The sequence below is a fragment of the Theobroma cacao genome, chromosome 5, assembly GCF_053813885.1.
Source record: "Theobroma cacao isolate CCN51 chromosome 5, ASM5381388v1, whole genome shotgun sequence".
NCBI classification, from domain to species: domain Eukaryota; kingdom Viridiplantae; phylum Streptophyta; class Magnoliopsida; order Malvales; family Malvaceae; genus Theobroma; species Theobroma cacao.
This window is the reverse complement of record NC_142643.1, coordinates 19,272,722-19,287,397: the sequence shown is the minus strand read 5'-3', so window position 1 is coordinate 19,287,397 and position 14,676 is coordinate 19,272,722.

Sequence of the window (14,676 nt, the reverse complement as noted above, 5' to 3'; positions counted from 1 at the left end):
AATGATCATATAATCTCATAATTGATTTTAAGTTGAATTTTTTTTACATTTTGGGGTAAAACGGAATATAATTGAATGTTTACCTTGGGAAACGTGTAGGAAAAAGCATTCATTGAGAAAAAAACTTCTTTTATAGTCACTTATGCCTTCAAAAGCTTTATTTCTCCCTTTAAATGATTATATAATCTCATAATTGATTTTAAGTTGAATTTTTTTTACATTTTGGGGTAAAACAGATTATAATTGAATGTTTACCTCAGGAAACGTGATGCAAAAACCATTCATTGAGAAGAAAACTTCTTTTATAGTCTCTTATGCCTTCAAAAGCTTTATTTATGCCTTTAAATGATCATATAATCTCATAATTGATTTTGAGTTGAATTTTTTTTACATTTTGGGTTAAAACAGATTATAATTGAATGTTTACCTCGGGAAACGTGAAGCAAAAACCATTCATTGAGAAGAAAACTTCTTTCATAGTCACTTATGCCTTCAAAAGCTTTATTTCTCCCTTTAAATGATTATATAATCTTATAATTGATTTTAAGTTGAATTTTTTTTACATTTTGGGGTAAAACAGATTATAATTGAATGTTTACCTTGGGAAACGTGAAGGAAAAAGCATTCATTGAGAAGAAAACTTCTGTTATAGTCACTTATGCCTTCAAAAGCTTTATTTCTCCCTTTAAATGATTATATAATCTTATAACGTATTTTAAGTTGAATTTTTTTACATTTTGGGTTAAAACAGATTATAATTGAATGTTTACCACGGGAAACGTGAAGCAAAAACCATTCATTGAGAAGAAAACTTCTTTTATAGTCACTTATGCCTTCAAAAGCTTTATTTCTCCCTTTAAATGATTATATAATCTTATAACGTATTTTAAGTTGAATTTTTTTACATTTTGGGTTAAAACAGATTATAATTGAATGTTTACCACAGGAAACATGAAGCAAAAAGCATTCATTGAGAAGAAAACTTCTTTTATAGTCACTTATGCCTTCAAAAGCTTTATTTCTTTTTTTAAATGATTATATAATCTTAGAACTTATTTTAAGTTGAATTTTTTTACATTTTGGGTTAAAACAGATTATAATTGAATGTTTACCTCGAGAAACGTGATGCAAAAACCATTCATTGAGAAGAAAACTTCTTTTATAGTCACTTATGCCTTCAAAAGCTTTATTTATGCCTTTAAATGATCATATAATCTCATAATTGATTTTAAGTTGAATTTTTTTTCCATTTTGGGGTAAAACGGAATATAATTGAATGTTTACCTTGGGAAACGTGTAGGAAAAAGCATTCATTGAGAAGAAAACTTCTTTTATAGTCACTTATGCCTTCAAAAGCTTTATTTCTCCCTTTAAATGATTATATAATCTTATAACTTATTTTAAGTTGAATTTTTTTTACATTTTGTTTTAAAACAGATTATAATTGAATGTTTACCACAGGAAACATGAAGCAAAAACCATTCATTGAGAAGAAAACTTCTTTTATAGTCACTTATGCCTTCAAAAGCTTTATTTCTTTTTTTAAATGATTATATAATCTTAGAACTTATTTTAAGTTGAATTTTTTTACATTTTGGGTTAAAACAGATTATAATTGAATGTTTACCTCGAGAAACGTGATACAAAAACCATTCATTGAGAAGAAAACTTCTTTTATAGTCACTTATGCCTTCAAAAGCTTTATTTATGCCTTTAAATGATCATATAATCTCATAATTGATTTTAAGTTGAATTTTTTTTACATTTTGGGGTAAAACGGAATATAATTGAATGTTTACCTTGGGAAACGTGTAGGAAAAAGCATTCATTAAGAAGAAAACTTCTTTTATAGTCACTTATGCCTTCAAAAGCTTTATTTCTCCCTTTAAATGATTATATAATCTCATAATTGATTTTAAGTTGAATTTTTTTTACATTTTGGGGTAAAACAGATTATAATTGAATGTTTACCTCAGGAAACGTGATGCAAAAACCATTCATTGAGAAGAAAACTTCTTTTATAGTCTCTTATGCCTTCAAAAGCTTTATTTATGCCTTTAAATGATCATATAATCTCATAATTGATTTTGAGTTGAATTTTTTTTACATTTTGGGTTAAAACAGATTATAATTGAATGTTTACCTCGGGAAACGTGAAGCAAAAACCATTCATTGAGAAGAAAACTTCTTTCATAGTCACTTATGCCTTCAAAAGCTTTATTTCTCCCTTTAAATGATTATATAATCTTATAATTGATTTTAAGTTGAATTTTTTTTACATTTTGGGGTAAAACAGATTATAATTGAATGTTTACCTTGGGAAACGTGAAGGAAAAAGCATTCATTGAGAAGAAAACTTCTGTTATAGTCACTTATGCCTTCAAAAGCTTTATTTCTCCCTTTAAATGATTATATAATCTTATAACGTATTTTAAGTTGAATTTTTTTACATTTTGGGTTAAAACAGATTATAATTGAATGTTTACCACGGGAAACGTGAAGCAAAAACCATTCATTGAGAAGAAAACTTCTTTTATAGTCACTTATGCCTTCAAAAGCTTTATTTCTTTTTTTAAATGATTATATAATCTTAGAACTTATTTTAAGTTGAATTTTTTTACATTTTGGGTTAAAACAGATTATAATTGAATGTTTACCTCGAGAAACGTGATGCAAAAACCATTCATTGAGAAGAAAACTTCTTTTATAGTCACTTATGCCTTCAAAAGCTTTATTTATGCCTTTAAATGATCATATAATCTCATAATGGATTTTAAGTTGAATTTTTTTTACATTTTGGGGTAAAACGGAATATAATTGAATGTTTACCTTGGGAAACGTGTAGGAAAAAGCATTCATTGAGAAGAAAACTTCTTTTATAGTCACTTATGCCTTCAAAAGCTTTATTTCTCCCTTTAAATGATTATATAATCTCATAATTGATTTTAAGTTGAATTTTTTTTACATTTTGGGGTAAAACAGATTATAATTGAATGTTTACCTCAGGAAACGTGATGCAAAAACCATTCATTGAGAAGAAAACTTCTTTTATAGTCTCTTATGCCTTCAAAAGCTTTATTTATGCCTTTAAATGATCATATAATCTCATAATTGATTTTGAGTTGAATTTTTTTTACATTTTGGGTTAAAACAGATTATAATTGAATGTTTACCTCGGGAAACGTGAAGCAAAAACCATTCATTGAGAAGAAAACTTCTGTTATAGTCAGTTATGCCTTCAAAAGCTTTATTTCTCCCTTTAAATGATTATATAATCTTATAACGTATTTTAAGTTGAATTTTTTTACATTTTGGGTTAAAACAGATTATAATTGAATGTTTACCACGGGAAACGTGAAGCAAAAACCATTCATTGAGAAGAAAACTTCTTTTATAGTCACTTATGCCTTCAAAAGCTTTATTTCTCCCTTTAAATGATTATATAATCTTATAACTTATTTTAAGTTGAATTTTTTTACGTTTTGGGTTAAAACAGAATATAATTGAATGTTTACCTCAGGAAACGCGATGCAAAAACCATTCATTGAGAAGAAAACTTCTTTTATAGTCACTTATGCCTTCGAAAGCTTTATTTATGCCTTTAAATGATCATATAATCTCATAATTGATTTTAAGTTGAATTTTTTTTACATTTTGGGTTAAAACAGATTATAATTGAATGTTTACCTCAGGAAACGTGAAGCCAAAACCATTCATTGAGAAGAAAACTTCTTTTATAGTCACTTATGCCTTCAAAAGCTTTATTTCTCCCTTTAAATGATTATATAATCTTATAATTGATTTTAAGTTGAATTTTTTTTACACTTTGGGGTAAAACAGATTATAATTGAATGTTTACCTTGGGAAACGTGAAGGAAAAAGCATTCATTGAGAAGAAAACTTCTGTTATAGTCACTTATGCCTTCAAAAGCTTTATTTCTCCCTTTAAAAGATTATATAATCTTATAACTTATTTTAAGTTGAATTTTTTTTACATTTTGGGTTAAAACAGATTATAATTGAATGTTTACCACGGGAAACATGAAGCAAAAACCATTCATTGAGAAGAAAACTTCTTTTATAGTCACTTATGCCTTCAAAAGCTTTATTTCTTTTTTTAAATGATTATATAATCTTAGAACTTATTTTAAGTTGAATTTTTTTACATTTTGGGTTAAAACAGATTATAATTGAATGTTTACCTCGAGAAACGTGATGCAAAAACCATTCATTGAGAAGAAAACTTCTTTTATAGTCACTTATGCCTTCAAAAGCTTTATTTATGCCTTTAAATGATCATATAATCTCATAATTGATTTTAAGTTGAATTTTTTTTACATTTTGGGGTAAAACGGAATATAATTGAATGTTTACCTTGGGAAACGTGTAGGAAAAAGCATTCATTGAGAAGAAAACTTCTTTTATAGTCACTTATGCCTTCAAAAGCTTTATTTCTCCCTTTACATGATTATATAATCCCATAATTGATTTTAAGTTGAATTTTTTTTACATTTTGGGGTAAAACAGATTATAATTGAATGTTTACCTCAGGAAACGTGATGCAAAAACCATTCATTGAGAAGAAAACTTCTTTTATAGTCTCTTATGCCTTCAAAAGCTTTATTTATGCCTTTAAATGATCATATAATCTCATAATTGATTTTGAGTTGAATTTTTTTTACATTTTGGGTTAAAACAGATTATAATTGAATGTTTACCTCGGGAAACGTGAAGCAAAAACCATTCATTGAGAAGAAAACTTCTTTCATAGTCACTTATGCCTTCAAAAGCTTTATTTCTCCCTTTAAATGATTATATAATCTTATAATTGATTTTAAGTTGAATTTTTTTTACATTTTGGGGTAAAACAGATTATAATTGAATGTTTACCTTGGGAAACGTGAAGGAAAAAGCATTCATTGAGAAGAAAACTTCTGTTATAGTCACTTATGCCTTCAAAAGCTTTATTTCTCCCTTTAAATGATTATATAATCTTATACCGTATTTTAAGTTGAATTTTTTTACATTTTGGGTTAAAACAGATTATAATTGAATGTTTACCTCGGGAAACGTGAAGCAAAAACCATTCATTGAGAAGAAAACTTCTTTTATAGTCACTTATGCCTTCAAAAGCTTTATTTCTTTTTTTAAATGATTATATAATCTTAGAACTTATTTTAAGTTGAATTTTTTTACATTTTGGGTTAAAACAGATTATAATTGAATGTTTACCTCGAGAAACGTGATGCAAAAACCATTCATTGAGAAGAAAACTTCTTTTATAGTCACTTATGCCTTCAAAAGCTTTATTTATGCCTTTAAATGATCATATAATCTCATAATGGATTTTAAGTTGAATTTTTTTTACATTTTGGGGTAAAACGGAATATAATTGAATGTTTACCTTGGGAAACGTGTAGGAAAAAGCATTCATTGAGAAGAAAACTTCTTTTATAGTCACTTATGCCTTCAAAAGCTTTATTTCTCCCTTTAAATGATTATATAATCTTATAACTTATTTTAAGTTGAATTTTTTTACGTTTTGGGTTAAAACAGAATATAATTGAATGTTTACCTTAGGAAACGCGATGCAAAAACCATTCATTGAGAAGAAAACTTCTTTTATAGTCACTTATGCCTTCAAAAGCTTTATTTATGCCTTTAAATGATCATATAATCTCATAATTGATTTTAAGTTGAATTTTTTTTACATTTTGGGTTAAAACAGATTATAATTGAATGTTTACCTCGGGAAACGTGAAGCAAAAACAATTCATTGAGAAGAAAACTTCTTTTATAGTCACTTATGCCTTCAAAAGCTTTATTTCTTTTTTTAAATGATTATATAATCTTAGAACTTATTTTAAGTTGAATTTTTTTACATTTTGGGTTAAAACAGATTATAATTGAATGTTTACCTCGAGAAACGTGATGCAAAAACCATTCATTGAGAAGAAAACTTCTTTTATAGTCACTTATGCCTTCAAAAGCTTTATTTATGCCTTTAAATGATCATATAATCTCATAATGGATTTTAAGTTGAATTTTTTTTACATTTTGGGGTAAAACGGAATATAATTGAATGTTTACCTTGGGAAACGTGTAGGAAAAAGCATTCATTGAGAAGAAAACTTCTTTTATAGTCACTTATGCCTTCAAAAGCTTTATTTCTCCCTTTAAATGATTATATAATCTCATAATTGATTTTAAGTTGAATTTTTTTTACATTTTGGGGTAAAACAGATTATAATTGAATGTTTACCTCAGGAAACGTGATGCAAAAACCATTCATTGAGAAGAAAACTTCTTTTATAGTCTCTTATGCCTTCAAAAGCTTTATTTATGCCTTTAAATGATCATATAATCTCATAATTGATTTTGAGTTGAATTTTTTTTACATTTTGGGTTAAAACAGATTATAATTGAATGTTTACCTCGGGAAACGTGAAGCAAAAACCATTCATTGAGAAGAAAACTTCTTTTATAGTCACTTATGCCTTCAAAAGCTTTATTTCTCCCTTTAAATGATTATATAATCTTATAACTTATTTTAAGTTGAATTTTTTTACGTTTTGGGTTAAAACAGAATATAATTGAATGTTTACCTCAGGAAACGCGATGCAAAAACCATTCATTGAGAAGAAAACTTCTTTTATAGTCACTTATGCCTTCAAAAGCTTTATTTATGCCTTTAAATGATCATATAATCTCATAATTGATTTTAAGTTGAATTTTTTTTTACATTTTGGGTTAAAACAGATTATAATTGAATGTTTACCTCGAGAAACGTGATGCAAAAACCATTCATTGAGAAGAAAACTTCTTTTATAGTCTCTTATGCCTTCAAAAGCTTTATTTATGCCTTTAAATGATCATATAATCTCATAATTGATTTTGAGTTGAATTTTTTTTACATTTTGGGTTAAAACAGATTATAATTGAATGTTTACCTCGGGAAACGTGAAGCAAAAACCATTCATTGAGAAGAAAACTTCTTTCATAGTCACTTATGCCTTCAAAAGCTTTATTTCTCCCTTTAAATGATTATATAATCTTATAATTGATTTTAAGTTGAATTTTTTTTACATTTTGGGGTAAAACAGATTATAATTGAATGTTTACCTTGGGAAACGTGAAGGAAAAAGCATTCATTGAGAAGAAAACTTCTGTTATAGTCACTTATGCCTTCAAAAGCTTTATTTCTCCCTTTAAATGATTATATAATCTTATAACGTATTTTAAGTTGAATTTTTTTACATTTTGGGTTAAAACAGATTATAATTGAATGTTTACCACGGGAAACGTGAAGCAAAAACCATTCATTGAGAAGAAAACTTCTTTTATAGTCACTTATGCCTTCAAAAGCTTTATTTCTTTTTTTAAATGATTATATAATCTTAGAACTTATTTTAAGTTGAATTTTTTTACATTTTGGGTTAAAACAGATTATAATTGAATGTTTACCTCGAGAAACGTGATGCAAAAACCATTCATTGAGAAGAAAACTTCTTTTATAGTCACTTATGCCTTCAAAAGCTTTATTTATGCCTTTAAATGATCATATAATCTCATAATGGATTTTAAGTTGAATTTTTTTTACATTTTGGGGTAAAACGGAATATAATTGAATGTTTACCTTGGGAAACGTGTAGGAAAAAGCATTCATTGAGAAGAAAACTTCTTTTATAGTCACTTATGCCTTCAAAAGCTTTATTTCTCCCTTTAAATGATTATATAATCTCATAATTGATTTTAAGTTGAATTTTTTTTACATTTTGGGGTAAAACAGATTATAATTGAATGTTTACCTCAGGAAACGTGATGCAAAAACCATTCATTGAGAAGAAAACTTCTTTTATAGTCTCTTATGCCTTCAAAAGCTTTATTTATGCCTTTAAATGATCATATAATCTCATAATTGATTTTGAGTTGAATTTTTTTTACATTTTGGGTTAAAACAGATTATAATTGAATGTTTACCTCGGGAAACGTGAAGCAAAAACCATTCATTGAGAAGAAAACTTCTTTTATAGTCACTTATGCCTTCAAAAGCTTTATTTCTCCCTTTAAATGATTATATAATCTTATAACTTATTTTAAGTTGAATTTTTTTACGTTTTGGGTTAAAACAGAATATAATTGAATGTTTACCTCAGGAAACGCGATGCAAAAACCATTCATTGAGAAGAAAACTTCTTTTATAGTCACTTATGCCTTCAAAAGCTTTATTTATGCCTTTAAATGATCATATAATCTCATAATTGATTTTAAGTTGAATTTTTTTTACATTTTGGGTTAAAACAGATTATAATTGAATGTTTACCTCGGGAAACGTGAAGCAAAAACCATTCATTGAGAAGAAAACTTCTTTTATAGTCACTTATGCCTTCAAAAGCTTTATTTCTTTTTTTAAATGATTATATAATCTTAGAACTTATTTTAAGTTGAATTTTTTTACATTTTGGGTTAAAACAGATTATAATTGAATGTTTACCTCGAGAAACGTGATGCAAAAACCATTCATTGAGAAGAAAACTTCTTTTATAGTCACTTATGCCTTCAAAAGCTTTATTTATGCCTTTAAATGATCATATAATCTCATAATGGATTTTAAGTTGAATTTTTTTTACATTTTGGGGTAAAACGGAATATAATTGAATGTTTACCTTGGGAAACGTGTAGGAAAAAGCATTCATTGAGAAGAAAACTTCTTTTATAGTCACTTATGCCTTCAAAAGCTTTATTTCTCCCTTTAAATGATTATATAATCTCATAATTGATTTTAAGTTGAATTTTTTTTACATTTTGGGGTAAAACAGATTATAATTGAATGTTTACCTCAGGAAACGTGATGCAAAAACCATTCATTGAGAAGAAAACTTCTTTTATAGTCTCTTATGCCTTCAAAAGCTTTATTTATGCCTTTAAATGATCATATAATCTCATAATTGATTTTGAGTTGAATTTTTTTTACATTTTGGGTTAAAACAGATTATAATTGAATGTTTACCTCGGGAAACGTGACGCAAAAACCATTCATTGAGAAGAAAACTTCTTTTATAGTCACTTATGCCTTCAAAAGCTTTATTTCTCCCTTTAAATGATTATATAATCTTATAACTTATTTTAAGTTGAATTTTTTTACGTTTTGGGTTAAAACAGAATATAATTGAATGTTTACCTCAGGAAACGAGATGCAAAAACCATTCATTGAGAAGAAAACTTCTTTTATAGTCACTTATGCCTTCAAAAGCTTTATTTATGCCTTTAAATGATCATATAATCTCATAATTGATTTTAAGTTGAATTTTTTTTTACATTTTGGGTTAAAACAGATTATAATTGAATGTTTACCTCGAGAAACGTGATGTAAAAACCATTCATTGAGAAGAAAACTTCTTTTATAGTCTCTTATGCCTTCAAAAGCTTTATTTATGCCTTTGAATGATCATATAATCTCATAATTGATTTTGAGTTGAATTTTTTTTACATTTTGGGTTAAAACAGATTATAATTGAATGTTTACCTCGGGAAACGTGAAGCAAAAACCATTCATTGAGAAGAAAACTTCTTTCATAGTCACTTATGCCTTCAAAAGCTTTATTTCTCCCTTTAAATGATTATACAATCTTATAATTGATTTTAAGTTGAATTTTTTTTACATTTTGGGGTAAAACAGATTATAATTGAATGTTTACCTTGGGAAACGTGAAGGAAAAAGCATTCATTGAGAAGAAAACTTCTGTTATAGTCACTTATGCCTTCAAAAGCTTTATTTCTCCCTTTAAATGATTATATAATCTTATAACGTATTTTAAGTTGAATTTTTTTACATTTTGGGTTAAAACAGATTATAATTGAATGTTTACCACGGGAAACGTGAAGCAAAAACCATTCATTGAGAAGAAAACTTCTTTTATAGTCACTTATGCCTTCAAAAGCTTTATTTCTTTTTTTAAATGATTATATAATCTTAGAACTTATTTTAAGTTGAATTTTTTTACATTTTGGGTTAAAACAGATTATAATTGAATGTTTACCTCGAGAAACGTGATGCAAAAACCATTCATTGAGAAGAAAACTTCTTTTATAGTCACTTATGCCTTCAAAAGCTTTATTTATGCCTTTAAATGATCATATAATCTCATAATGGATTTTAAGTTGAATTTTTTTTACATTTTGGGGTAAAACGGAATATAATTGAATGTTTACCTTGGGAAACGTGTAGGAAAAAGCATTCATTGAGAAGAAAACTTCTTTTATAGTCACTTATGCCTTCAAAAGCTTTATTTCTCCCTTTAAATGATTATATAATCTCATAATTGATTTTAAGTTGAATTTTTTTTACATTTTGGGGTAAAACAGATTATAATTGAATGTTTACCTCAGGAAACGTGATGCAAAAACCATTCATTGAGAAGAAAACTTCTTTTATAGTCTCTTATGCCTTCAAAAGCTTTATTTATGCCTTTAAATGATCATATAATCTCATAATTGATTTTGAGTTGAATTGTTTTTACATTTTGGGTTAAAACAGATTATAATTGAATGTTTACCTCGGGAAACGTGAAGCAAAAACCATTCATTGAGAAGAAAACTTCTTTTATAGTCACTTATGCCTTCAAAAGCTTTATTTCTCCCTTTAAATGATTATATAATCTTATAACTTATTTTAAGTTGAATTTTTTTACGTTTTGGGTTAAAACAGAATATAATTGAATGTTTACCTCAGGAAACGCGATGTAAAAACCATTCATTGAGAAGAAAACTTCTTTTATAGTCACTTATGCCTTCAAAAGCTTTATTTATGCCTTTAAATGATCATATAATCTCATAATTGATTTTAAGTTGAATTTTTTTTACATTTTAGGTTAAAACAGATTATAATTGAATGTTTACCTCGGGAAACGTGAAGCAAAAACCATTCATTGAGAAGAAAACTTCTTTTATAGTCACTTATGCCTTCAAAAGCTTTATTTCTTTTTTTAAATGATTATATAATCTTAGAACTTATTTTAAGTTGAATTTTTTTACAGTTTGGGTTAAAACAGATTATAATTGAATGTTTACCTCGAGAAACGTGATGCAAAAACCATTCATTGAGAAGAAAACTTCTTTTATAGTCACTTATGCCTTCAAAAGCTTTATTTATGCCTTTAAATGATCATATAATCTCATAATGGATTTTAAGTTGAATTTTTTTTACATTTTGGGGTAAAACGGAATATAATTGAATGTTTACCTTGGGAAACGTGTAGGAAAAAGCATTCATTGAGAAGAAAACTTCTTTTATAGTCACTTATGCCTTCAAAAGCTTTATTTCTCCCTTTAAATGATTATATAATCTCATAATTGATTTTAAGTTGAATTTTTTTTACATTTTGGGGTAAAACAGATTATAATTGAATGTTTACCTCAGGAAACGTGATGCAAAAACCATTCATTGAGAAGAAAACTTCTTTTATAGTCTCTTATGCCTTCAAAAGCTTTATTTATGCCTTTAAATGATCATATAATCTCATAATTGATTTTGAGTTGAATTTTTTTTACATTTTGGGTTAAAACAGATTATAATTGAATGTTTACCTCGGGAAACGTGAAGCAAAAACCATTCATTGAGAAGAAAACTTCTTTTATAGTCACTTATGCCTTCAAAAGCTTTATTTCTCCCTTTAAATGATTATATAATCTTATAACTTATTTTAAGTTGAATTTTTTTACGTTTTGGGTTAAAACAGAATATAATTGAATGTTTACCTCAGGAAACGCGATGCAAAAACCATTCATTGAGAAGAAAACTTCTTTTATAGTCACTTATGCCTTCAAAAGCTTTATTTATGCCTTTAAATGATCATATAATCTCATAATTGATTTTAAGTTGAATTTTTTTTTACATTTTGGGTTAAAACAGATTATAATTGAATGTTTACCTCGAGAAACGTGATGCAAAAACCATTCATTGAGAAGAAAACTTCTTTTATAGTCTCTTATGCCTTCAAAAGCTTTATTTATGCCTTTAAATGATCATATAATCTCATAATTGATTTTGAGTTGAATTTTTTTTACATTTTGGGTTAAAACAGATTATAATTGAATGTTTACCTCGGAAACGTGAAGCAAAAACCATTCATTGAGAAGAAAACTTCTTTCATAGTCACTTATGCCTTCAAAAGCTTTATTTCTCCCTTTAAATGATTATATAATCTTATAATTGATTTTAAGTTGAATTTTTTTTACATTTTGGGGTAAAACAGATTATAATTGAATGTTTACCTTGGGAAACGTGAAGGAAAAAGCATTCATTGAGAAGAAAACTTCTGTTATAGTCACTTATGCCTTCAAAAGCTTTATTTCTCCCTTTAAATGATTATATAATCTTATAACGTATTTTAAGTTGAATTTTTTTACATTTTGGGTTAAAACAGATTATAATTGAATGTTTACCACGGGAAACGTGAAGCAAAAACCATTCATTGAGAAGAAAACTTCTTTTATAGTCACTTATGCCTTCAAAAGCTTTATTTCTTTTTTTAAATGATTATATAATCTTAGAACTTATTTTAAGTTGAATTTTTTTACATTTTGGGTTAAAACAGATTATAATTGAATGTTTACCTCGAGAAACGTGATGCAAAAACCATTCATTGAGAAGAAAACTTCTTTTATAGTCACTTATGCCTTCAAAAGCTTTATTTATGCCTTTAAATGATCATATAATCTCATAATGGATTTTAAGTTGAATTTTTTTTACATTTTGGGGTAAAACGGAATATAATTGAATGTTTACCTTGGGAAACGTGTAGGAAAAAGCATTCATTGAGAAGAAAACTTCTTTTATAGTCACTTATGCCTTCAAAAGCTTTATTTCTCCCTTTAAATGATTATATAATCTCATAATTGATTTTAAGTTGAATTTTTTTTACATTTTGGGGTAAAACAGATTATAATTGAATGTTTACCTCAGGAAACGTGATGCAAAAACCATTCATTGAGAAGAAAACTTCTTTTATAGTCTCTTATGCCTTCAAAAGCTTTATTTATGCCTTTAAATGATCATATAATCTCATAATTGATTTTGAGTTGAATTTTTTTTACATTTTGGGTTAAAACAGATTATAATTGAATGTTTACCTCGGGAAACGTGAAGCAAAAACCATTCATTGAGAAGAAAACTTCTTTTATAGTCACTTATGCCTTCAAAAGCTTTATTTCTCCCTTTAAATGATTATATAATCTTATAACTTATTTTAATTTGAATTTTTTTACGTTTTGGGTTAAAACAGAATATAATTGAATGTTTACCTCAGGAAACGCGATGCAAAAACCATTCATTGAGAAGAAAACTTCTTTTATAGTCACTTATGCCTTCAAAAGCTTTATTTATGCCTTTAAATGATCATATAATCTCATAATTGATTTTAAGTTGAATTTTTTTTACATTTTGGGTTAAAACAGATTATAATTGAATGTTTACCTCGGGAAACGTGAAGCAAAAACCATTCATTGAGAAGAAAACTTCTTTTATAGTCACTTATGCCTTCAAAAGCTTTATTTCTCCCTTTAAATGATTATATAATCTTATAATTGATTTTAAGTTGAATTTTTTTTACATTTTGGGGTAAAACAGATTATAATTGAATGTTTACCTTGGGAAACGTGAAGGAAAAAGCATTCATTGAGAAGAAAACTTCTGTTATAGTCACTTATGCCTTCAAAAGCTTTATTTCTCCCTTTAAATGATTATATAATCTTATAACGTATTTTAAGTTGAATTTTTTTACATTTTGGGTTAAAACAGATTATAATTGAATGTTTACCACGGGAAACGTGAAGCAAAAACCATTCATTGAGAAGAAAACTTCTTTTATAGTCACTTATGCCTTCAAAAGCTTTATTTCTCCCTTTAAATGATTATATAATCTTATAACGTATTTTAAGTTGAATTTTTTTACATTTTGGGTTAAAACAGATTATAATTGAATGTTTACCATGGGAAACGTGAAGCAAAAACCATTCATTGAGAAGAAAACTTCTTTTATAGTCACTTATGCCTTCAAAAGCTTTATTTCTCCCTTTAAATGATTATATAATCTTATAACGTATTTTAAGTTGAATTTTTTTACATTTTGGGTTAAAACAGATTATAATTGAATGTTTACCACAAGAAACATGAAGCAAAAACCATTCATTGAGAAGAAAACTTCTTTTATAGTCACTTATGCCTTCAAAAGCTTTATTTCTTTTTTTAAATGATTATATAATCTTAGAACTTATTTTAAGTTGAATTTTTTTACATTTTGGGTTAAAACAGATTATAATTGAATGTTTACCTTGGGAAACGTGAAGGAAAAAGCTTTCATTGAGAAGAAAACTTCTGTTATAGTCACTTATGCCTTCAAAAGCTTTATTTCTCCCTTTAAATGATTATATAATCTTATAACGTATTTTAAGTTGAATTTTTTTACATTTTGGGTTAAAACAGATTATAATTGAATGTTTACCACGGGAAACGTGAAGCAAAAACCATTCATTGAGAAGAAAACTTCTTTTATAGTCACTTATGCCTTCAAAAGCTTTATCTCTCCCTTTAAATGATTATATAATCTTATAACTTATTTTAAGTTGAATTTTTTTACGTTTTGGGTTAAAACAGAATATAATTGAATGTTTACCTCA